This window comes from Sciurus vulgaris, assembly GCF_902686455.1.
Source record: "Sciurus vulgaris genome assembly, chromosome: 4".
NCBI lineage: Eukaryota > Metazoa > Chordata > Mammalia > Rodentia > Sciuridae > Sciurus > Sciurus vulgaris.
The window spans coordinates 103,711,629-103,736,581 of record NC_136464.1 but is presented as its reverse complement, the minus strand read 5'-3'; the positions used below and the strand labels follow the sequence as shown (position 1 = coordinate 103,736,581).

Genomic DNA, 24,953 nt, shown 5'->3' with positions numbered 1-24,953 from the left:
ATACAGTTTTCCCAGTAGAGTGCTTTTCCTGACTTTCTAGTTGATTTGACATTTTGAGTATCACATTTTCTTCTCAGACACATAAGTGAGAAAAGTTTAAAATCTGGGAAAAATCTTTAAAAAGGGAATGCCTATGGAATCATTTGAATCCCCAACATTATCAACCAATTCAGTGCTTCCAGATCAATTTGTTGTCTTGGCCATACCATTTTATAGGTCCTAAATAATTATAATGAGAAGCACAACTGTTTTTGAACCTACTACTAAGCATCCTATTTGTAATAATCCCTCTAATCCTTATGACAATCATCTGAAGTGGCATCTTAATTTTAAAGATAACAAAAATGAGGCAACGAGTAATTAAATAACCAGTTCAAAATCCAGGTTGAATTTTTTGTTATTATAAGAGTGTTTTACATAATTATTATAAATAATTCAGGAGAGAGGGAGTCTTAAGAAGCTTCCTAAAATAGACAAATATCTATTGACTAAATGAATCTTTTGTCCTTTAGGATTTTTTTTCTAAAAATAGAAGCATATTTCCAGAGTCTATGCATTAAAAAAAAGAAGAGGAAAAAGTTCCAACAGCTACTCCAGGAATGGTAGAAGTGGTGAGCATACCCAGAGTTCAAACCAGGAAAGCCAAAGCCCCATCACTAGAGATGAAACTATCCTGGAGTCAAGACTAGGCAGAAGAAATGAAGGAAGCAAGCAAAAAAAAGTTGAGGCAGACAGGAAGTTATCTATTTGCCAGAAATTCTGGACATTCTATGTACACAAGGCAAAAGTCAAAAATTCTCTCCCTGCATTTAAGGAGTTTGTAATCTGATAGGAAACAGACCAGCACAGAAATAACTCACAGCGCAGAACGTTAAGTGTGCTTCCTTCTACCTGGAGTTCCATCCTCTCAGCCTGGTCTCTGCCTGCCACAACTCATCCTTTAAGCCACAGCTTGGGTTTTCTCTCTTCTGAGAAGCCTGCCCTTGCCACACAACCCCATGTTGGATTCAGTGCCTGTCCTCCACCTACCTTGGCTTCAAATACCAAAGTAGGTTGAGAATATCAGCGATGAAATTATTTAAATTTATTTTGTTAAGATACACTCTTTAAGCAAAATGCAAATAAAGTACAAATGCTTTTTAAATGCATGATAATTTTATATGTGTTGCCTCTAAATCTTCAAAAGTAGGGACACTTTATTCTACCACTTGACTCAGCTATCCCACTCCTTGGCCTATACCCAAAGGACTTAAAATCAGCATACTGCAGTGACAAAGCCACATCAATGTTTATAGCAGCTCAATTCACAATAGCCAGATTGTGGAACCAACCTAGATGTCTTTCAGTAGATGAATGGATAAAGACACTGTGATATACACAAAATGGAATATTACTCAGCCTTAAAGGAGAATAAAATTATGGCATTTGCAGGTAAATGGATGGAGTTGGAGAATATCGTGCAAGGCAAAATAAGTCCATTCCAAAAACCTAAAGGCTGAATGTTTTCTCTGATAAGGGGATGCTGATCTATAATGGGGGAGCAGAGATATGGTAAGAATGAAGGAACTTTGGATTGGGCAAATGGGAGTGAGGGGAAGAGAGGGGGCATGGGGGTGGGAAAGATGGTGGAATGAGGTGAACATCATTACCCTAGGTACATGTATGATCACACAAATAGTATGACTCTAATTCATGTACAACCACAGAAATAAAAAGATGTGCTCCATTTGTGTAAAATGAATCTAAATGCATTCTGCTGTCATGTATAATGAATTGGAACAAATAAAAACAAAACAAAAATTAAAAAATAAAAATAAAAATCATCAACTACCCAGGATAATAAGGCATTAGTTAGATACGAGCATCTGCTTTCAGATAACTAGAAACATCACTTAGACCACAGGATATATACGGAAATCCTGCTATGGGTGGTAGTGCCTTTCTCACTCTGGTAATCTTAGGGTAGATAATCTTAGAATATGATAACCTTAGGGTCATCACAGGTGTCTTTAGTCAGCTTTTGTTGCTATAACAAACCCCAAGATAATCAATTTATAAATAGAAAAAGAGTGTTTTGACTTATGGTTTGGAAGTTTTAGTCCATGACCAATTGGCCCCATTGGTTTGGGCCTGTGGCAATGTTCCCAGCACATGGTAGTAATGCATAACAGAACAAAACTTCTCATCTCATATAGGAATTGAAAAAGGAGAGAAAGAGCTAAAGCCAGCATCCCAAAATCCCTTTCAAAGGCACATCCCCAATGACCAACAGTCATTAGGTACGACCTCTTAAAGGTTCCACTGCCACCCCACAGTGCCACCCTGGAGAACAAGTCTTTAACACAAGGCCCTATGGAGGACATTCCAGATCCAAACTATAGCAATGTGACTGAAGTATGTATTTCAGATCTGGGGTGTTATCTTATTTAATGACACATCATTCAAACAGGTAACAATGACGGTAATGATAAATGATGATGATAGCTATGAAAAAGCTTCATTCTTCATTCTATGGACGTAAGGGACAGAGATTCATAGAAACCATTAACACTTACTATGGTTCCTATTTTCCATTCTTAATACCCTCCAGGTATTTTCCTCTATTAACATTTTTCCATCAAGGTAGGTGGGAAGTGGGCACAAAGAGAGGATGGTTAATGTGTACCAGGGTGCAGTTGGATAGGAGGGATGATTTCTAATGTTTTATAACACAGTAGGAAACCCATGGTTAATAATAATTGCTTATTTCAAATTAGCTAATAGAGAGAATTTTAAATGTTCCCATTGCAAATAAATGATAAATGCTTGAGGCGATGGGAACTGCAAACTACCCTATGATTATTACATATCTGATCATTTTGCAATATGTGTACACATTACATGTGTATATATGAAATTTAATTGGCATATTAATATATTTGTGTTTTAATTGACATTAATTATACATGTTTACAGGATACAATGTGAAATTTCAATGTTTATAAGATAAAATGAAATATCACATTAAAACATTACATTGTATCCCATAGACATTTACAATTAAAATATGTCCATTAAAATATATTTTTATTGTATATATTACATTTTATATATTTTTCCATCTATTGTTTTTGGTGCTGTCTCCATACCTATAAACAGGTAGATTGTCTAAATTTCTTTCAACAATTCCTTCTTATATTAGGGTCCTTGAAGTAAAAAACTCCCTTATTTCCTACAATCTTGGGCATTTAATGTGTACTATAGTTGAACAAATGGATTATTGTCCCAATACTGAGGGGGGGAGTCCTCCCCAATAACAACTGACCTTAATTAGAAATATTTTAGCATCCTCACTTACAGCTTTCCATTACACTTTGAATGGAGAGCTAACTCTCCACTGACTTGGTAAGTTTTAGGCTGCTGTATTATTACCAGATAACTGGGTAACTTATAATGGACAGAAACTTATTTGGCTCATGGTTTTGGAAGCTGGGGAATCCAAGAACAAGGACCTGCATCTGGTGGAGGGCCTTTCTGGTTGCATTATAACATGGTGGAGGGCAGCACATGGCAAAAGAGAACAAGCGAGGGGCCAAACCCCTCCTTTATAAGGACCTTGCTCTCAGGATAATAAACCTGCTCCTTCAATCCATTCGTGAGGACAGAGCTCCCTTAACCTAATCGCCTCTCAAAGGTCCTACCCCTCAACACTCTTGCACTAGGGATTAAGTTCCCAATGCATGAACTTTGGGAACACATTGAAACCATAACACCCACCATGGGCTATAAGGCTCTATTCTAGACACACTGCCTTCACTTCTGTCCCTCGTAAGGGTATAGCTCCTTCCCACCTCAGAGCCTTAGCTCTTACTATTCCTTCTGCTCACAGCAATCCCAGCTGGAAGTTCTTTCTTCCACAACTTCACATCTCTGTTCCTTATTGTTTGGGTCTCTAAACCCAAAGTCAATTTCTCCAAGGAATTTCTTGTAGAAAACATAAATTTTAAACAGGGCATGTATAACAACTCATCTTCCATACATCCTAATGATGGGTAATGCATTTGCCTAATTCAGTTCTCTCACAGTCCTCTTTAGCCAGGTAGACATCTGTCAAATGAATGCACCCTAGGTCAAAAACTCAACCTTACAATGAGTGTTCAAAACTCTATGGAAAAGTTCACACGCCTGACATTGACATTGTTAACATAATGAGTTCGTCATAGCTTCTCTACTAGATATCATAATAAACTCACGTCTAATCTAATGTCAGAATCCTACCACTTGAGGGAACCTAAGAATGAATTTTTTACTTCTCTTGACCCCAAACACTGATAGACTCCTGGGAACAATTCAAAATAGCTAACTTATAGAATTTATTTATGTTATATTTTTAAGTACAAAGTTTTTAAATTAAAATTTCTGTTAACTGATACGATTATAGTTTTCAAGTGAAAAAGTTACAATACCATAAATTAACTTGCTAAACATATCTAAAACTCAGCTACCACATTGCCCTAGAGTTTACATAATCTTCTGTTTGTCAAAAAGTTCTTATTTTTCCTAAGAATTTCTCTGTGTGCACTGTACTTTATTCTAACAAGGTATTTTTCTACCCAGTCCACTTATGAACCTCAATTTATGTTTTGGGCTATAAAGAGCATCTCTATGTCCACCATTGTCTTCTACTACTTAGTAATAAACTCCTGTTTTTTAGAATTATAAATTAACTCCTATATTTTTCTTGCATACACACAAAAATCTTACTTTCATATAACATTAACTAACCCAACAAATTCTTGTTTTCCTGTTGTGTATGCACAGTTCATGTTGAAAATATTTGCTATATTTAAGGTTGTCATCAAATTTTTATCAATAGAAGGCACAGCATCACAAAGATTATGTGTTGATAACCCAAGCAGGTATAAATACCTAGAGTAGTGGAAGCATAGTTGTGAATTACCAGAGGCCAAAATTTGCAAAATGTCATTTCATTATAGCCATCCAAAGTGCACTAAAACGAGTAAATGTGAACTATCAACATATTACTCAATGCAATTTCTGTGTTTATATGTAGATTTTAAATATTAAGAATAAAGCTAATCAGATTTAAAAACTAATCACACTATGTAACAGAGTAACACTATATACTGTTCAATATGATAGCCACCAACTACATGTTACTATTGAGCATGTAAAATGTGGCTAATCTAAATTTAAGTATGTTGTAAATGCAGAATGCACACTAGACTTTGAAGACTTAGTATAAAAAGCGCAAAATGACAATAATTTTTATATTGATTGCAAGACAAAATAACATTGGAGATATATTGAGTTAAATAAAATATACTACTAAATTTAAAATATGCTCACATTATATTTTTTTTAGTTGTCAGTGGAATTTATTTATTTATATGTGGTGCTAAAAATCGAACCCAGTGCCTCACACAAGCTAGGCAAGTGCTCTATCACTGAGCTACAACCCCAGCCCTTGCATTATATTTCTATTCAGCTGCACTAGTGTAGCAGTTACAAAGTGTGTGTGTGTGTGTGTGTAGGGGTGTGTGTGTGTGTGTGTGTGTGTGTGTGTGTGTGTGTATGTGTGTAGGTGTGTGTGTGTGTAGTATTGGGGATTGAACCCAGGGATTCTATCCACTGAACTCTCCAGTCCTTTTATTTTTTGAGACAGGGCCTTGTTAAATTGCCATGGCTGGCCTCAAACTTGGATTCCTTGTGCCTCAGTCTCCAGAGTAGCTAAAATTACAGGTGTATGCCACCATGTCTGGCTTACAAGTTCATTATTAATAATTACCTTATTCTTCATTGGCTTCTTACATGTCAACTACCAAACCAGTCCTTTTCTTCTCTTCTTAGCCCTCCCCACTCATGAAAGCCTACATTTTTTATCTAAAGAAGGAAACATAATTTCAATACCAGCTTAAGGAAACCCTGTCAGACAAGATAGAGCTAGATCCAATTCACTGCACCCTTTAAGCTAAGTGCAAACACCTCACCAAGCTATAATGGCCTTCTAGCAAACTCCCTACTTACCTGTGATTTAGGGATTAAAAACCTTGTAGAAAAATCCAAGTTGATGTTGGAAATGTTTTCACTAAAATCAAAACCTTTTTATTCTAGAATGCTAGTGTTTCTTTACAGGTAAGCATATATAACAGCCCGCCCCCCTTATCCACAGTTCCATTTTCCATGGTTTTAGTTATATGTGGTCACCCACGGTTTAAAAATACTAAATGGAAAATTCCAGCAATAAACAATTCAAAAGTCTTAAATAACTTTTATTATAATAGATTGTTATAATTGTTCTATTTGCTATTGTTATTAATCTCTTATAGTGCCCAAATTGTGAATTAAATTTTATCATAGGTCTGTATAAGTAGAAAAAAATATTATATATTGCAGTTTCAGGAACCCACTGGAGGTCTTAAATTGTATCCCCCATGGATAAGTAGGAACCACTGTATTAAGTTTACCCTAGTTTCTAGTAAGATGAATAAAGAGGGTAAATAGAGAAGAAAAAAAAAACTGCTAAGGCAGGCACACTAGTCACTAGTTGTAAATGACAATTCATAGCAAAAATAGGCACTGAACAGTAAACACACAAGCTTGCCAAACACAGCAACCCTTGGGGCCGTAAGTTAGCGGTAGTGCGTGGCCCTAAAACCTTAACCACAAAGAGAACCCTAACTAGACACAATGTAATCACTTATGTTCACAAAACAACTTAAAATCATTAAGAAAAGTTCATATAATGCCTTCCTAAAGGACCTGATGTTTTACCCCATTATTTTTAATTCAAAATTTTCTAAATTAAATGCTTCAGTTATCAAGACTACATTTTTGAGCATCAGTCTTACATACCTAATTCATATCTATTGATCAAGCTAAGAAGATATTTGCTGTTTTAAATATTTGAGATCTTCCTGGAACTATAAAACATCTAAAACAATTTGAAGTAGTGTATCTTAAGTACATCTGTGTCTATAAATGTTCTTGTAGCCAATAAATTACTACCAAATACTCAATATAAACTTAAATAGGATATCAATTTTTAATGGCACCTTTCTCAAGCACATTGTATTGGCATATGACTTACATAAAAATAATATAGCCTGTAGACATAAAAGCCAATCACAAATTTATAAAGAAAGAAAAACACATAAATAAAATAGAATTATTTTAGTGAAGTAAAGATCAAGATGATACTTACAACCCAAAGATTTGTATGTAACATCTATTTATTGTACAGGTAGCCCTGATGTTGGAAAGATGCCAGAGGCAAACATATATTTTTCCATTCCTTATGTCACAAGAGTCTCTCATGTGCTAACATTTGAGCTACATAGTGAACTACTGCCCCTAAGTTCTCTAACTAAAGCTCATGAACTTCTTAAAATTTCGAAAGAATAGATTTTTTGAAAAAATAGATTTGCTTACAGAAAGGGATACCTCTCCAGGATTTAAACTCTATGTTGAGATTTTGAAAACAAAGCACAGCACGGAGTGATTTTCCACTTCTGTAAAAACAACCCATGTTAGATGATATTTAAACAACTGGATCCCTCAAACTATACCATGGTAGGCCTAGAAAGTCTAAGTTAATTTAAAAGGAAAAAATATGCATCGATAACCGGAAAACGTAAAGTAAAATGAGGTTATCTTACCTCACAAAATGACAAAGTTTAAAAGACATTAATAGGGATTTCTGTTTCTGACTATGAAGACATAAGGAGGTCCTGACTACTCCTTCCACTACAACAATTAAAAAGTGGACAAAATACTAAAAAACAACAAATTTTCTCATACCAAACAATAGGCAGTGTAGGCAACTAATCTCTGAGAGAAAAGAAACAAAATGAGAATTATAAGCACACCATCTTTCCACCTGAAAACAGTTTCTTGGTTAAAGTTCAATAGAAGAAGGACCTAAACAAAAGCCTAGCAGTATTGCTAAATTGAGGAGACAGAGATCTCCATTTGGGGAGGCCAAAATGCCAAGGGTTTACAAAGTAGAGAACTGGAGATGAATGACTATGTAAACCAGAAGTTCCAGAAATTTGTATGGAGGTTTACTTGCATCTTGGGCTAAATTTCAATCTCCACATATAGACAGCATATTCCTCAAGGCCAGGGAAAGACTAATTTCCAAAGCACTGTCCAGGAAATAATTTTCAGAGTTCATACAAAGCCAGGAAATTGTTAGAGTTCCCATGAATCAGAGTAGAAAGACCTTCTTGAATACATTTGGAATCACACCTTAACTGTGGAGCTAAAAATGATCTAAATGGAAGGCTACTCTAGACCCACTATATTACAGCTTAAGAACTAGCTGCAACAGACCCACTGTATTACAGCTTAAGAACTAGCTGCAACAGACCCGCTATATTATAGCTTAAGAACTAGCTGCAACTGATCTACAAGTAACTAAGTCAAAACAAAGTCCAGAACTGCTGACAGAAATCAACAAAATCCAGCACTCAATTTACAAGGGCTAACATTCATCAGAAGTCATTAGACATGGAAAGAAGTAGAAAATCCATATGAAACAGATGATCCATAATTAAGGGAAAATTTCATAACAGACATAGGCTCATAAGTGAAAGAAATGTGAAATTACCATGAAAAGGACATTAAAATAGTTAATAAAAGCTAATAGTTAATAAAAGCTAATATGGTCAAGGATTTGGAGAAAAGAGAACAATAGTTCCTTTTGGAGAGCGTTCGCCTAGCATGCGGAAGGACCGCGGTTCGAATCCCAGGCCGCTCAAATGAGAAGAAAAAAATAAAATAAAATAAAAACCCGGAGAACAATAGTAAGAAAGAAATATGTGAGGTGCATGTAAGAAACAAAATTTCTAGAAAGGAAACCAGAATATCTAAAATGAAAATGACACTATGTAAGATTAATTGCAGATTATGCACTGCAAAAGAAAGGATTCGTGAATTCAAAAACATAACAATAGAAATTATCCGAAATGAAACATTGGGGAAAAATACAAAACAGAGCATCAGGGACCTATGAGATGATCTCAAAGGGATCTAATGTATATATAATTGGAGTTATAGGGGAAATATAAGGTAGGAGTAACATGAAATATTTGAGAAGTGACATGAAAAAATATTTCCAGATATGAGGAAAACTTTAAACTCAAATGTCTAGAAATTCAATGAACACCTAATAGGATAAACATAAACACATCAAGTCACATCATATTCCAATGGGCAAAACCAGCAGTAAAGAAAAGTATCTTAACAGTAACTGGAGAAGACATATTACACACTGAGGAACAAAGAACTATATCGACTTCTCAGGAGGAATAAATTTTAGTAATCTATTGCACAACATGAATGAATATAGTTAATAATAATGTATTGAAGGGGGAAAAGAACTGTATCAGGGGACCTGTATTCAAAAAGCCCTGGCACTTACAGGAGGACTAAGTAAATGAATAGTTTTTCAGTTATAATAAGCTACCACCCTCAGTGACAGGGTGGAGTCAGCATCATGGATCCAGAGGATCCAGACACGCGGTGCTCTCAGGTCTTGCCACCAGCCACAGCACCTGGGGGAAGGAGTGAGGAAGATAGGACAGGCTAAAAACAGGAAAAGAACATGGAGGCAGATATTGCAGATCTTCAAAGCAAGCTCAAAGAGGTTGAAAAAGAATGACTAAAAACAGCATGGTATGGTTTACAACTACTGGAGACCCAAAATGAACTGCAAAACCAATTAGATAGGGTATCACAATACCAGATCTTCAACTCTACTACAAAGCAATAGTAACAAAAACGGCATGGTATTGGTACCAAAATAGAAAGGTAGATCAATGGTACAGAATAGAGGACACGGACACAAACCCAAATAAATACAATTTTCTCATACTAGACAAAGGGGCCAAAAATATGCAATGGAGAAAAGATAGCCTCTTCAACAAATGGTGCTGGGAGAATTGGAAATCCATATGCAACAGAATGAAACTAAACCCGTATCTCTCACCATGCACGGAACTAAACTCAAAATGGATTAAGGACCTCAGAATCAGACCAGAGACCCTGCAAATTATAGAAGAAAAAGTAGGTCCAGATCTTCAACATGTTGGCTTAGGACCAGACTTCCTCAACAGGACTCCCATAGCACAGGAAATAAAAGCAAGAATCAATAACTGGGATAGATTCAAACTAAAAAGCTTTCTCTCAGCAAAGGAAACTATCAGCAATGCGAAGAAAGAGCCTACAGAGTGGGAGAAAATCTTTGCCAATCATACTTCAGATAGAGCACTAATCTCCAGAATCTATAAAGAACTCAAAAAACTCCACACCAAGAATGCAAATAATCCAATTGACAAATGGGCTAAGGAAATGAACAGACACTTCACAGAAGAAGACCTACAAGCAATCAACAAACATATGGAAAAATGTTCAACATCTCTAGTAATAAGAGAAATGCAAATCAAAACCACCCTAAGATTCCATCTCACCCCAATTAGAATGGCGATTATCAAGAATTCGAGCAACAACAGGTGTTGGCGAGGATGTGGGGAGAAAGGTACACTCATACATTGCTGGAGGGGCTGCAAGTTAGTGCAGCCACTCTGGAAAGCAGTGTGGAGATTCCTTAGAAAACTTGGAATGGAACCACCATTTGACCCAGCTATCCCACTCCTCGGCCTATACCCAAAGGACTTAAAATCAGCATACTACAGAGATACAGCCACATCAATGTTCATAGCTGCTCAATTCACCATAGCCAGATTGTGGAACCAACCTAGATGTCCTTCAATTGATGAATGGATAAAGAAACTGTGGTATATATATATATATATATATATATATATACACACACACACACACAATGGAATATTACTCAGCCATAAAGAATGATAAAATTATGGCATTTGCAGGCAAATGGATGAAATTGGAAAATATCATGCTAAGTAAGATAAGCCAATCTCAAAAAACCAAAGGTTGAATGATATCGCTAGTAAGTGGATGAGGACACATAATGGGGGGAGGGAGGGGTTAGTGTTAGGGTTAGAGTTAGGGTTAGGGTTAGGGAGGGGGGCAAGAATGGAGGAAGGAAGGTCTGTATAGAGGGAAAAGAAGGGTGGGACGGGTGGGGGGAAGGGAAAAAATAACAGAATGAATCAAACAACAATACCCTATGTAAATTTATGATTACACAAATGGTATGCCTTTATGCCATGTACAAACAGAGAAACAACATGTATCCCATTTGTTTACAATAAAAAAAAACAATTAGATAAATGTCATAATGAAATGATGACCATGACTGAGAGTGATGAACAAGAAAAATATACTCTTCAGAGACAAGCTGAGCTCAAGAGTCACATGTTAGACAGTTTGAGCTGCGAATGTGAAACTATTAACAACAAAAAATGCAGCTAGAACAATAAGAAGAGCAGCTAAGCAGAAGCCATGGACAACAAATGAATGAACTGGAAAGCAAGCTAGAAAACCTGAAAGCAGAGTTAGATGACATGAGGCTTAGTGAAAAGTAGCTGAAGCACGAAGTAAACCTCTCTCATAAATCAGAAGAAATACAGATGATGTCTGAGCATATCCACAAAAGCATGTCTTCAGAGATTCTGGCTCTTCAGTTTGAGCTGACTGAAATGGAAAGTGTGAAGACCGCCCTCAAAGAAGTGGATGAACAACGTATAGGCAGGAACAATTGGAACGTCTTAATACTAACTTAACGTATCAGATAGACCAACTTAAAGACCTGCAGGAGAAAGGAGCAGTTTCTTAATATAATGCTTTAAAGAAAGTTCACATAGCAAATCAAGATCTCCAGGTGCAGTTGGACCAGGCCCTCCAGCAAACCTTGGATCCCAATTGTAAGGACAACTCTTTGTTTGTGGAAGTAGAAGATGGAAGGGCGGCAATAGAACACGAATTTATCAGTATAAAAGTCAAGTATCAGTCACTGAAGAAGCAAAATGCATTTAATAGAGAGCAGATACAAAGAATGGAGGTACAGATTGCCACATTGCTACAGATGAAAGGATCTCAAACTGAATTTGAGCAGCAGAACAGTTGTTTGCCATGTTGGAGCAGACGAATGGTGAAATAAAACATCTTTTAGGTGAAATTAGAAATCTAGAGAAATTTAAAAGAATTTGTATGAAAGTATGGATTCAAAGCCTTCAGTCAAATCTGGTGCTCTGGAAGATAACACCTGTTATACAGATTTACTTCAGCTAAAGTTTGAGAACTTAAAGAAAATGAAAGCAGCAAAGGTGAATTGTCCATACAGCGAATGAAAGCGTTGTTTGAAAGCCAGCGGGCCCTGGATATTGAGCAAACACTTTTTGCAAAGGAAGGATGCCTTCAGCTTTCAGAAAGTGAAAATATGAAACTAAGAGCTAAGGTAGGTGAAATAAAGCTGAAGTATGAACCTGAAGAGAAAATCGAAGTGCCTGTAGTCAAAAAGATGCAGGAGGTACGACCTCTGGATGTAACCACCCCTGAAGATGAATGTGCAGCCAGGGAAGGAATTTCTAGATTCCCACCTCAGGAGGAGACACAGTCCAGTCCTAACCATTCAGAAGGTGACTTGCAGTTAGAAAAATCAGTGTCTGCAAAAACTTCGGTGGCCCCTCTCTCTCCTCACAAAATCTGCCCATGGAAGTGCAGCCAAAGGTGAAGAGATGTGTGAAGCTTGCAACTGGGCCAAGCCTTAAGTGAAAGAAGCAGGAACACGCCCAGCTTTGTCAGGTTAGCTGCTGAGTCAAGGCTTCAAATAGATGTTAATGAAGGGAAAGAACCTGAAAGCAAATTGGAAAAGGAACCTTGTAAGAAATCACACCCTATCCTCTTTGTGTCCACCAAATCCACTCCAGAGACCCAGTGACCTCAGCAGTAATGACTTCTCTCTGATCAGAGGGAGGTGCTAAGAGTAGGAATGGTGCCACCTTGCAGAATACTCACATCTGCTCATTGTGTCAAGACCTGGCGTGTTACAGTTTGGATGTGAGGTGCCCCCCAAAAGCTCACATGTAGAGAAGGTTCAGAGGATACGTGATTGGGTTGTAAGAGTCGTAATCCAGCCAGTGATTTCATCCCCTGAGAGGGATTAGCTGAGTGGTAAATCAAGTGACGGGGTGTGACTGGAGGACACTGGAACTGGGCCGTGGCTTTGGGGTATATATTTTGTATCTAAGGAGTGGAGACTCTCTCTTTCTCTCTCTGCTTCCTGATCACCATGATGTGAGCTGCTTCCCTCTACCACCTCCCCGCCATGATGTTCAGCCTCACCTTGAGCCCTAAGGAATGGAGCTGGCCTTCTATAAGCTTTTTCTCAATAAGCTTTTTCTCCTCCATAGTTGTGATGGTTGGGTCCTTTAGTCACAGCAGCAAAAGAGCTGTCTAAAACATGGCATTTCCATGTTCTTTAACCGGGCTTTCAAATTTTGGTTGTGATTCTAACCTGGAGAGTTTCTTAAGTGATGACCCTTCATGGACTTTCTATGAATCACACTGAATAAACTGTTAACAGAAGGAAGACTATACTTAATTTAAATCTATATGCCACATAGTAGCTGGATTTTTTTCAAGTGACGTGAACACTTTAATCTACCTTCAGAGCATTTATTTGAAAAGCAAATATTGAAGTCATTTACTATTATATTTTCCTGTGTGATCTTTTTATGAACTTAGTTTTTTACTGTACTATAAAAATAGAAAATTTGATTTGAAAATATATATTGTTACGGATTTTGTCAGTTTTTAAAGCACCTATATTCATCTTTGGATTCACATTCATGACTTAAATTTTATAACTCAAGCATGAGACAAATATTTTAAAATGTAAAATAAAATTGCAATAATTTCAAAAAATAAAAGAAAAACTGCATCAGACTTACCAGAAGCTATGTAAGACAATGGAACAACCTCTCTAACGCACATCAAAAATACTGTTCATTTAGAATTTTATAATAATATCTTTCAAAAATTAAGGTGAAATAAAGATTGTATTTCACACAAATGCTGACAGGATTTTTGAACTTTAAGAGAAATTAAATAGAAGTGCTTCAGGCTGAAGGAAAAGAATACCAGACAGAAACTTAGAGCACATGCTCAAATGAAGAATGCTTGCAATAGTAAATATGCAAGTAAATGAGACATTCCCTTTACAAATTTTTAAAAATTTATTTAATAGATAAGTTAATATAATAGTGTATTTTGGAACTTATAAAGGACCTGAAAGTAAGAAGAATAAGGCAAAGAATAAAAAGGGAGTGAATTAAAAACACCTTAGTAAAGTTCTTATAATAAATATAAAATTCTATGCTTATTTATTAAAAGAATATACTGTATGTGAAGGCAGAGAGAAACAAATGAAAAGATGCACATAGGAAATCCTAGAACAACCACCAAAAAGCAAACAGGAACAAAAAGCAACAAAGAGCTACAATTAATAAGCCTAAGGTGGAGTAAAAAATAGGACACCTAAATATACAATTAATATTTTTTAAAAGGCAAGAAAAAATCAAAAAGAAAAAAAAAAAGGAAGGGTAAAAGGACATATTGGACAAGTGGAAAATCAAGCAGCAAGATGGTAATTTAGGTCCAACCACACTAATAACACACCACATTAATTATAAACAGTCCAAATGTGACAAATGAAAGGCATTTGTCAGATTGGATTTTAAAAAGCACAGCCCAAGAAACCCACCTTCAATATAAAATATGTGTCAGTTGAAAGTAAAATGAAAAAAGATAGCATGCAGACTACCAAAAGTAATCTGGAAAATCTAGCAACATCAGAGGAGTTAAATTTAAGAACAAGAAATATTACCACAGTAAAAAGGCACATTTCATAAAGATAAGGTGTTACTTCACCAAGAGGAATTAACAATCCCAAATATTTTGGCAACTATTTACGAATACATGAAGAAAAACTAATAAATCCACAAGTAGAGTTACACAAAACCAGTTATACTTGGAGACTTCAATATTGTACTTCTTTCTCAGTAAGTAACATAAGGAGAAAAAAATCAATAGCAATTAACAAGACATGAATGCATAAAGCAACTGGATACACCTTGACACTAGAACAATCCACCCCACAAATAAAAATACATATGGACTACTCAACAAGAGTATTATATAACATTGTCATCTATATTATATACATCTGAATGCATTTAAAAGGATTGAAATGATTTAAAATATGTTCTCTGACTACAATTAGAAATCAAAAACGGAAAGCTCTTCTGAAAACCCACAAATACTTGAAAATCAAACAATACATTTCTAAATTGTAGGGTAAAGGAAGAAATCAAAAGGGAAATCAGGGAATATTTTCAACTGAATAAAAAATAAATATCAAATTTTGTGTGGTACGGATTAAGAAGGGAATTTATTATTTAAATGCTTATGTTAGGAAAGGAGAAAGATCCAAAATAAATGTGCTTTCTTAAAAAACTAGAAAAGGAAGAGCAAATTGAACACAAAGTAGAGTAAAAAGTGGAAAAATAGAGATGAGAAAGGAAACCATTCAAAAGAAATGGGGCAAACCATAGAGAAAACTGAAGTAAAAATTCATTGTGAAAAGATCAGCATTCTTTGTCTACAGATTTATATTATGGAAGTCATAAGGATTTTTTTCCTTTCACGATATTGTTCATAACAGAAAAAAGAAATTATTTTATTATTCTGAGAGAATGCTTTCAATTATGTTTGTCTGCATGAGACCAATATGGAGTTATTTAAACTGTTACAAATAGGTATGTAGTAATATGGGGAAATATTCAAGATACATTAGACAATTAAAGCAGGCTATAAAGCATGATGCCCTTTCCCCCAGTTTTGAACTAATGTTATTTTAGGTAGATTAAGTGCCAGGAAGATAGGGCCCACACTGGTACTGGGTGGCAAGGTATTAAAAGTGATTTGTTTTCCTTAACTGACTCCTCCAGTTTTTCTCTTTTGACTTTATATGCTTTTTAGACTACACAATTAATAATTTTAACCTGTTCAAAACCTCCAAACAAAAATCAAGCTTCAAATGTCCCTCCATAGTAGGCCAATTATCACACATGGTGTACATAAATTGATGTACCCTCCAAAAATGTACAATTTTTGTGTCAATTTTTAATGGGAAAAATTCTCTTTAAAATTTTCCATTAAAATACTTTTTAATTAACAAGGTATTTCACAAGAAAACAAATACTGGATTAACCTAAAAAATTGTTTGTTATTTGTCAAAAATCTAAATATGCCTGCTGTTTTTAACAATAAGAAAGGATATTATTAGAAAAAAAAGATCAAAATTTAGTTTGTTTAGCTTCTGGAAAAGCAATTTGAAATTAACATTTAATATAACTACTTAGGAACTCCCTAACTGTCCCACTGTTCCTCAGACCCAGAAAATAAAATTTATGTTACATGAACTTCTAAGATTTCTTCATAACATCTAAAGGGGTATTTTTATTATTCATTTCTGCAAAGCCAAAACACTTCTTCAGTTTTAGTCAGATTTATTTTGAATAAATTTTGCATTAGTAATGTTCTTCCCATGATATATATTTTGCTCAATGAGAAACTTCATAAAAATACCAAGTCATTCAATACTGCAGTCTCCTCAATAGAAGATATGGGGTTGCAGAGTGGTTTATTCCATTAAAGGAAAACTGAACAAACAACACACCCAACGCCCAATATGGTTCTGGGCTTTGGAACGCTAGGCAGAACCATTTTGTTCTGACCAGTAACAGAGGTGATAAATTCACTTGCTCAGCATATTTGAATGACTACTACAGTTAGTCAAGCAATACTGCAGTTTGGGGTGGAGACAGAAAAAGACAGTGACCTGAGTAGATACATAAAGGTATTTACTATGAAGTCTGCACTCATTTTTCTTGGGGTTAAGTGAGTGAAAGGTGAACAATACCAATCAATATACATTCTGTGTTGAGTCACAAGTGCCACAAGAGTTATGCACAGTGCTTTGTAACTAGTACAACTGGTGTTCCTGTGAGTGGAGTGTGGTCAGAAGAAGATGAAGACTAGCCTGGACACATGAACAAGGGAGGAAAGTGACCAAGAGGGCAGCCCAGGGAGAAGAGCAGCATGTACAAGGAGGAAGGCCCAGGTGGCACCATCACATCATGGGGCACTTCCTGTGATAGAGAGGCATCTTCTCCTCCCTCTCTCTCCTTCCTCCTCCTCCTTCCCTCTCCCTCTCCCTCTCCCTCTTGTTTTCTTCCTCCCCTCCACTCTCCTCCCCTTCTTTTCTCTTCTCTTCTCTTCTATTCTCTTCTTGCTCTTGTTTATACAATCCCACAAAGCATGTATTAATTTCATTCTATAGATGGGAATCTTGTAATGTGACTAACTGGTTCAAGTTCACACCAAGTCGTACAGTGGAAGGGCTGGGATAGGACGGCAGCATCCAAGCTCCTCATCCATCACTGTCTATCTTGTAACCTCACCAAATGACCATCAGTGAGTTCTCGTCTCCAGGCACCCACAATCTTGCCCATCAAGTTTCTTTGCACTAATCTCCCACATACCTCTATCCTGTTGCTCCTACTCAGCCCAATGATCCTCCCCTGTCCACTCCAGTCTATCCATGAATCTCAGTCATTGTTTGAGATCAGTGTGTCCTCCTCTCTCACCTTCTTTGCAGCCCCTTTAGATTTCAAATGGTCTTTTGCTTATACAGTTTTTGTTTAAGAAACAGAGTATGAGTTTATACCAGAACATGAAGATGTAGATTTTGGCTAAAATTAAAAAATCAATACTTAACTGAAGTCAGCATACCTCAATTCAGTCAATAAAACCAGTGTTCACTTCGTGCCAGAAATAGTGTATGCACTTAGAAGAAAGATGAATAAGACACTTGCTGCCCTTCATGAATCTTCCATGCAAGGGTAAAGGAGATAGGGAGACAAAAAAAAAAAAAAAATGTCCAAAGAGAATGTCAAGTACTACCAGGAGCTTAGGTACTGAGGTTCATGAGTCACAGAGGGTGGCCTCCCAGGCCAGTCAGAAGGGATGGCTAGGCATGCTGGCACTCACCTTTAATCCCAGCAACCCATGAGGCTGATGTAGGAGCATCACAAATTCAAGGCCAATCTCAGCAATTTAGCAAGGCCCTAAGCCACTTAGCAAAGCCCTGCCTCAAAATGAAAAGTAAAGGGCTGGGGATGGTAGCTCAGTGGTAGATAGCCCCCATGTTTAATCCCCAATCCCTATGTTCAATCCCTAATACCAAAAAAAAAAAAAAAAAAGGGGGGGGGGGATGCCCAAAAGAGATAAATGGCCAAGTCCCCTACTTTAAGAATAAAGAATGAATGTACTGGCTGTAAAATGATTCTGGATAAAAAATGCATGCAAAGCATGCTAAGTCCCTAAGGCAGTTATGATCCTGCAACGTTATATTTTACGTATGGCCAGAACACAAGGTATACATCATGTGTGAAAGAAGGTGAGTGTGAGGAGTAGAACATGGGAAGCAATCTAGATGACATAAACCATCTGAGACTCACTGAAGAATGGGAAGGTCAAAAGAGATGTGATCAGACCCACTGGCTGGATTAGAGAGAGAGAAGAGTAAAGGCTGGGGAGCCATGAAGGCAGTGGGCAGTTGAAAGCATCTTGAGGATGATACAGGTGAGAGAGGGTGTCCTACATTCTAGGTGGTAGCAGAACTGAAAGAAGCAGAAAATTTGGGGAAAATGTTAAGTCACTGGAATCAGCAGGGCAATCCCCAGAGAGAGGAAAACAGAGTTGGGAATGATATTATGGCTTAGGGAATGAGCAAAAGATGGTAGCACCATTAACCGCAATAGAAATAATGACATTTGGGTGGGGTGGAGCGAGAAGAGATGCTGGAGAGAGAAGAGGGCTCAACTTGGGGCATTTCTAGTTTGCAGTTGCCATGAGGCCTTTGAGGGGAAAGACGGTGTTGCATCCAGGCATTTGTACAGAGAGCTGGGGACAGATATGGGTTGCAGATCTACTGTAGAAAGGGTAAATGAAGCCAGATAGTTCAAGAGGAGCTTGCAAAATAGGGGAACAGGGCTGACACCGGATATGTCAGACATTGTTATTCAGAGGGACATTTATAACTTTAAATGCTTGCAGAAGAACACAGATCTTAAAAAAAAATGAGCTAGACTTTTATCTTCAGAAACTAAAGCAAGAAGAGCAAATTAAATAGGGCAAAGTAAAAAACAAAGACATGAAGGAAAACCAATGAAAAAAATGGAAAACCAACAATGACTAACAAAAATTTTATTGGCACTAACATGTACCTGAAAACTTGAATACAGAAGGAAAAGTGACTAAAAAGAAATAATAAAAAGAGGAAAAGTGATAATGAACTAGTTCTTTTTATGTACCTGAGCATAATAAGTAAAAATAAAATATTGCCCAGAAAACCTGCTTTTCCCATCTGACTGTTCAAAATCTCTTTATAGCAGATGATTTACTTCACAACACATTAAAAGGAGAAAGATGTGTTTCAGAAAGGGCATTGGCACACTTTCAAGGCAGCTTCCTTACCAGACCCTTTAAAAATAAAAAAAATAAAAAATTAAAAAAAAAAAAAAAAAAAAAACACCACAACTAGAAAAAGCTGAGAAACTGCTTTCACATAACTCCAGTGTTCAGGAACCTCACATTTTCCAGTCCATTACAAGTACTCAACAGGTGCTACATTCAAACATTCAATGCACTTTGATTTATAAGAAAACATCTGCTACTTGATTTAGCTGTTGAGTTATCACACTGGGAAAACTATATAACAAGAGCTTAGAACAGAGAGTTCACAAAGGCACGGGAGGGACAGACAGGGAAGCTATGCACAGCAATTTAAGAAGGAGAGAGAAGACAAAGTTTCTATCTCCAACTTAAACCAGCTATTGCCTCTCAAATCATTATCCCTTCCTAACCAACAGACCATGTTCTCTCTTAACATTGAGAAATACACAGCATAAAAAAACTATATATGCAAAACTATAAACATAGAAAAAGAGGCTTATGCCTCCCTCCATCCTTAATAAAGGAAGAGTGTTTCAATTTTGCAGTTGTTCAAACATAACTCTTTTTCCCTCCCATATGAGAGCATCTAATTTAACCTTATTTTATCAGGCTAATTGCTTTAACATGGCTTTAAAATCACTTCAAGATGGGCGAGTTTTCTAAAACAGGACACAAAAAGCAATAGCCTTTAAAGAAAACTCAATAAATTTGACTTCTTTAAAATTGAGAATGACTGTCATTGAAAGATAATAGAAAAAGGAACAAGCAAATCATACACTGGCAAAAAAAAAAAAAAAAAAAAAAAGATATTTTCAGTGTATATATCTGAAAAAAGGCTTGCATCCCAAATAAAGGATTGAAATAATAACTCAATGTACAACTAAAATTAGCAGAAGACTTAAATAGGTATCTCACAAAAAGATACCCAAATAGCCAATAAGCAAGGAAAAGATATTCAGCATGCTCACTCATAAGAGGAATGCAAACTAAAACCCAAGGAAATCCTACTACATACCTACAAATATTACTATATTTCCTACAAGAATGGAAAGTAGGGAGGGAGAAAGGAAGGCAGGTAGGCAGGCCTCCTTATATGCACCAGAATAAGTAACAATTGCTGGTGGAATACAAATTAGTTTCAACCACTTTACAAAACACTTTGGCAGTTTCTAAGAATCGGGTATACGTCTACCCCATGATTAAATTAATGCTACTCCTAGTTTTTTTCTGAAACAAATTAGAAGCTAAGTCCACAAAAATAGCCATAGAAACTTTTTTCATAATGGCAAAAAAAAAAAAAAAAGGAAGTAACCAGTTGTCCACCAGTAGGGGTGTTGATGATGAACAAATGGCCATCTTTTCATACAGTAGAACACCATACTGGTGCAGCTGGATCTCACAGCCTGACCAAAATACGTGTACTGTAAAATTCCATTTATGAAGCCCAAAGCAATCTATAGGTGATATAAATCAGAAGAATGAGTGAATCTGCCAAGGAGTGGGGGAGGTGTGAGAAGGGCATAAGGGATCTTCTAGGGGTGATGGAAGTAATCTGAGTGTTAGTTACAGATAAATAAAAATTTCTTGACTTATGTTCTTCGAATTTGTATGCTTTATTTTACATGGGAATCTCAAAATTAAAATATCTCAAATGCATTTCTCATTTTAGTGGCTGATTTTAATTATAATATTCTATTAGCCAACAGATATTGATTGGTCATCTACTATGTGCCTGGCACACCTCTGGGCACTAGAGCTATAGCAATGGACGAAAGTGAACAGAAGTCCCTGCCCTCCTGGAGCTTATGTTCCAGGGAGGAAAGAGAGACAGTAAACAAAAGAAACTAATAATTTATATAATATTTTATAAGGAGAAAAGTAAGGTAATTAAAAATTTTAAAGGAAATGGGGATGGCAAATGTGGATTACCATCTCAGCACTGATCTCATGCTATGGTTTAAATATTAAGTGTCCCCCAAAAGCTTGTGTGTGAAACAAAGCAAAAAGGTTTAGAGGTAGAATAATTGAGTTAAGGTTTAGAGGTAAAATGACTGAGTTGTGAGAGCCTTAACCCAATCAGTGAATTAATCCCCTAATAGGGATTAACTGAGTAGTAACTATAGGCAGGTAGGGTATGGCTGGAGGAGGTGGGTCATTGGGTCATATAGTTTGTCCTTCTTGAGCAAAGCTCCCTTCACTCTGCTTTCTAATCATCATGTGAGCCACTTTCCTCTGCCACACTCTTCTGCCGTGATGTTCTGCCAAACCTTGAGTCCTCAGAATGGAGTTGGCCATCTATGGACTGAGACCTCTGAAACTGTGAGCCCCCAAGTAGACTTTTCCTCCTCTAAAATTGTGCTTGTCAGGTCTTTTAGTCACAGCTGTGAAAAAGTTGACTAAACACCCCATAAGTTGCTGTTTAAATTAAATCGTGAGAGACACACACAATAAATTTCAAGTACAGTTTATTTTTTAAATTGCATTTCCATTTGTTCATTGTGAAGTATGATTCATTCATATTACATATGAAGACTAACAGCTACCTCTTCTACACTAACTTTACTTGGAATTTACTCTTTTCTTTTTAACTTTGTAAGGTGGAGTTTCTGTGATCTATTAAGTCCTCAAGGAGGAAGAAAGCCAATAAAGCCTATGTTTGCCTTTCAGTATATCTTAAGGAAATGACAGTGTTTCTTCCTAGAAGACTTTGTGTTAAAATAAGTAAAAAAAATTCCATCTGAAGTTAAGATTAAGTTGTTACAACTTGAAACTAAATTTTCATTCCCTAGGTTTCATAAGAAAAATACTGATCTCCCTCAGTTTTAAGGTAAAATTAAGTTGTAAAAAAAAATAAACTTAGCTCACTAGAATTGCAATGATTTCTTGGCTATGACACCAAAAGGTCAGATAACAAAAGAAAAAATAGGAAGATGGCAGAATAGAGGAGGTTGCGTTCCTGGCTGCTCCAGTTGCATGAAACCAAAAAAACAGACAGGCAGCTTCTCCAAAGGTGGGTGAGTAAAAAAAAGGGTGGGGGTGGACATTTCTGGAACTTGAAACTGGACATTCAAAGTAGACCAGGGACATAGGAGATTGGATATAATAGATTAAGGAAAAAATCCCCAGTGGCACAGCCGCTGCCACCGCCAGACCAGAAGCTAGAGCCAGCGTGGTCCCTCCGTGAGCACAGTGGAGGGATGAGGGAATCAAAGGAACCCACATTTCTGGGAGGCCCACGGCACGTCTGGATTCAGAGCATGTAGAGACCAAGGACATTGCCCAAAACACCTGAAGGATGCGTTGCAGGATGTGTGGGGAAAGAAGCCGCCATCTCTCCTGGCCAGAGGACAAAGGAACTACGTCGAGCTGCAGCACTGGAACTAGCAATTAAGAAAGCTGATTCCTAGCAAACCTGAGTTTGGCCTGAAATACAAGCCCAGTGAACACACGCCGTGTGACACAGAGAGAGCTTAAGTGACCAGAAGAAAATCAAATGTGGAGAGAGGTTTACACAAGGGACAACTGGTCACAGAAACCCAACTGTCTCTACCCGTCCCCCTCCAATTCCACAGCTTGCAGGACCTACGGGAGAGATGGAACTCAGAAGGGTGGGGGCAGGAGAAATTGTTAGGAGACTGAACCCAAGACCTGGAAACTGGGGTCTGAAGATGAGGTAGGGGACCAAGAATTAGCTCCTACCACTAGAACCCAGGGGAGATCCCTGGGGTACAGTCTCCCAGTGTGGACCAGCAAGTGCTGGTCGCTGGAGGTGTGCTGATTTAAAATCTCCAGACCAATTAGCGCTCAGCAAGGAGCCTGGAGCCCACCTAAGCCTGAACCCTGCCTCCAAGAATTCCACCTATGGGATGACCTCTCTCACTCCAGCAAGCCAGAGTGCGGAGCGCCACGCTCCAGAAGACCCCACCTCTCCAACACCTATTGTTGCTTGTATTCTTGATAATCACCACTCTAATTGGGGTGAGATGAAATCTTAGGGTAGTTTTGATTTGCATTTCTCTTATTACTAGAGATGTTGAACATTTTTTCGTCTGTTGATTGCTTGTACATCTTCTTCTGTGAAGTGTCTGTTCATTTCCTTAGCCCATTTGTTGGTTGGATTATTTGTATTCTTGGTGTAGAGTTTTTTGAGTTCTTTATAGATTCTGGAAATTAGCGCTCTATCTGAAGTATGAGTGGCAAAGATTTTCTCTCACTCTGTAGGCTCTCTCTTCACATTACTGATAGTTTCCTTTGCTGAGAGAAAGCTTTTCAGTTTGATTCTATCCCAGTGGTTGATTCTAGCTTTTATTTCTTGTGCTATGGGAGTCCTGGTAAGGAAGTCTGATCCTAAGCCAACAAGTTGAAGGTTTGGACCTACTTTTTCTTCTATAAGATGCAGGGTCTCTGGTCTGATTCCGAGGTCCTTGATCCATTTTGAGTTGAGTTTTGTGCAGGGTGAGAGATAGGGATTTAGTTTCATTCTGTTGCATATACAATGGAATATTACTCCGCCATGAAGAATGATAAAATTATGGCATTTGCAGGCAAATGGATGAAACTGGAGGAAATCATGCTAAGTGAGATAAGCCAATCTGAAGAAACTAAAGGACGAATGATCTCGCTGATAAGCGAATGAGGACATATAAGGGGGGGGTAGGAGGGGTTAGCGTTAGGGTTAGGGTTAGGTTTAGGGTTAGGGATAAGGAGGGTGGTAAGAATGGAGGAAGGAAGGACTGTATAGAGGGAAAAGAGTGGTGGGAGGGGTGGGGGAAGGGAAAAAATAACAGAATGAATCAAACAACATCGCCCTATGTAAATTTATGATTTTTAATTAAAATAAATTTTAAAAAAGACCCCACCTAAAACTGTGGAGAAGAGAAGCTGAGAATATTTTTGAATTCCAACGGAAAGAATTCTTTGACTTTTCATAAAAATTTTTTTCTTTTCGTTTCTTTTCTTTCTTTTATTTTTTAAATTCATTTTCACTGTTTAATTGTAACCTTGATGGTACACGGACAATTATACAGTTTCCTATATTTTTTCTTCTCATCTGTAGCATTTTTGAAGCCAGGTATTTTACATTGATTAGTTTTTTGTGAACTAGGATGTTTTATTAGTATATTTTAGTTTTGTTTTGTATTCTTTTATTTTTATTTTTAATTTTTGCTTTATATATATATTTTTCTCCTGTTTCCCTTGATTCTCTTCTGCTAACAGTCAATCTCTATTGTTCTTCCACTCTTCCTTTAATCTTTTACTTCTGTCATCTCTCCTCCTCCCTCATAATCATCACATCCTATATCACTTCTGTTCTCTACCTGTCCACCATTTGAAAATGTAAACTCTTTTGCAAACTTGCTGTTTTTATTGTAGACAATAACTGATCATATCATTTCTGTTTATTGTGATAATTAACATTGTAGACATCGAGGTAGGAACTATTT

The 24,953-nt window shown here is 36.9% G+C and overlaps 1 protein-coding gene and 1 pseudogene across 2 annotated transcripts in view; one reads left to right on the top strand and one right to left on the bottom strand.

Moving 5' to 3' along the window:
- Positions 1-24,953, bottom strand: part of ATP8A2 (ATPase phospholipid transporting 8A2) — a gene marked incomplete at its 5' end in the record, with an annotated part of 656,754 nt that overhangs the window by 567,863 nt on the left and 63,938 nt on the right. The gene's annotated exons all lie outside the window — the stretch shown is intronic.
- Positions 11,249-12,868, top strand: LOC306660596 (protein Spindly-like; annotated as a pseudogene). Its single transcript has one exon. The product of its transcript is annotated as a protein Spindly-like (transcript).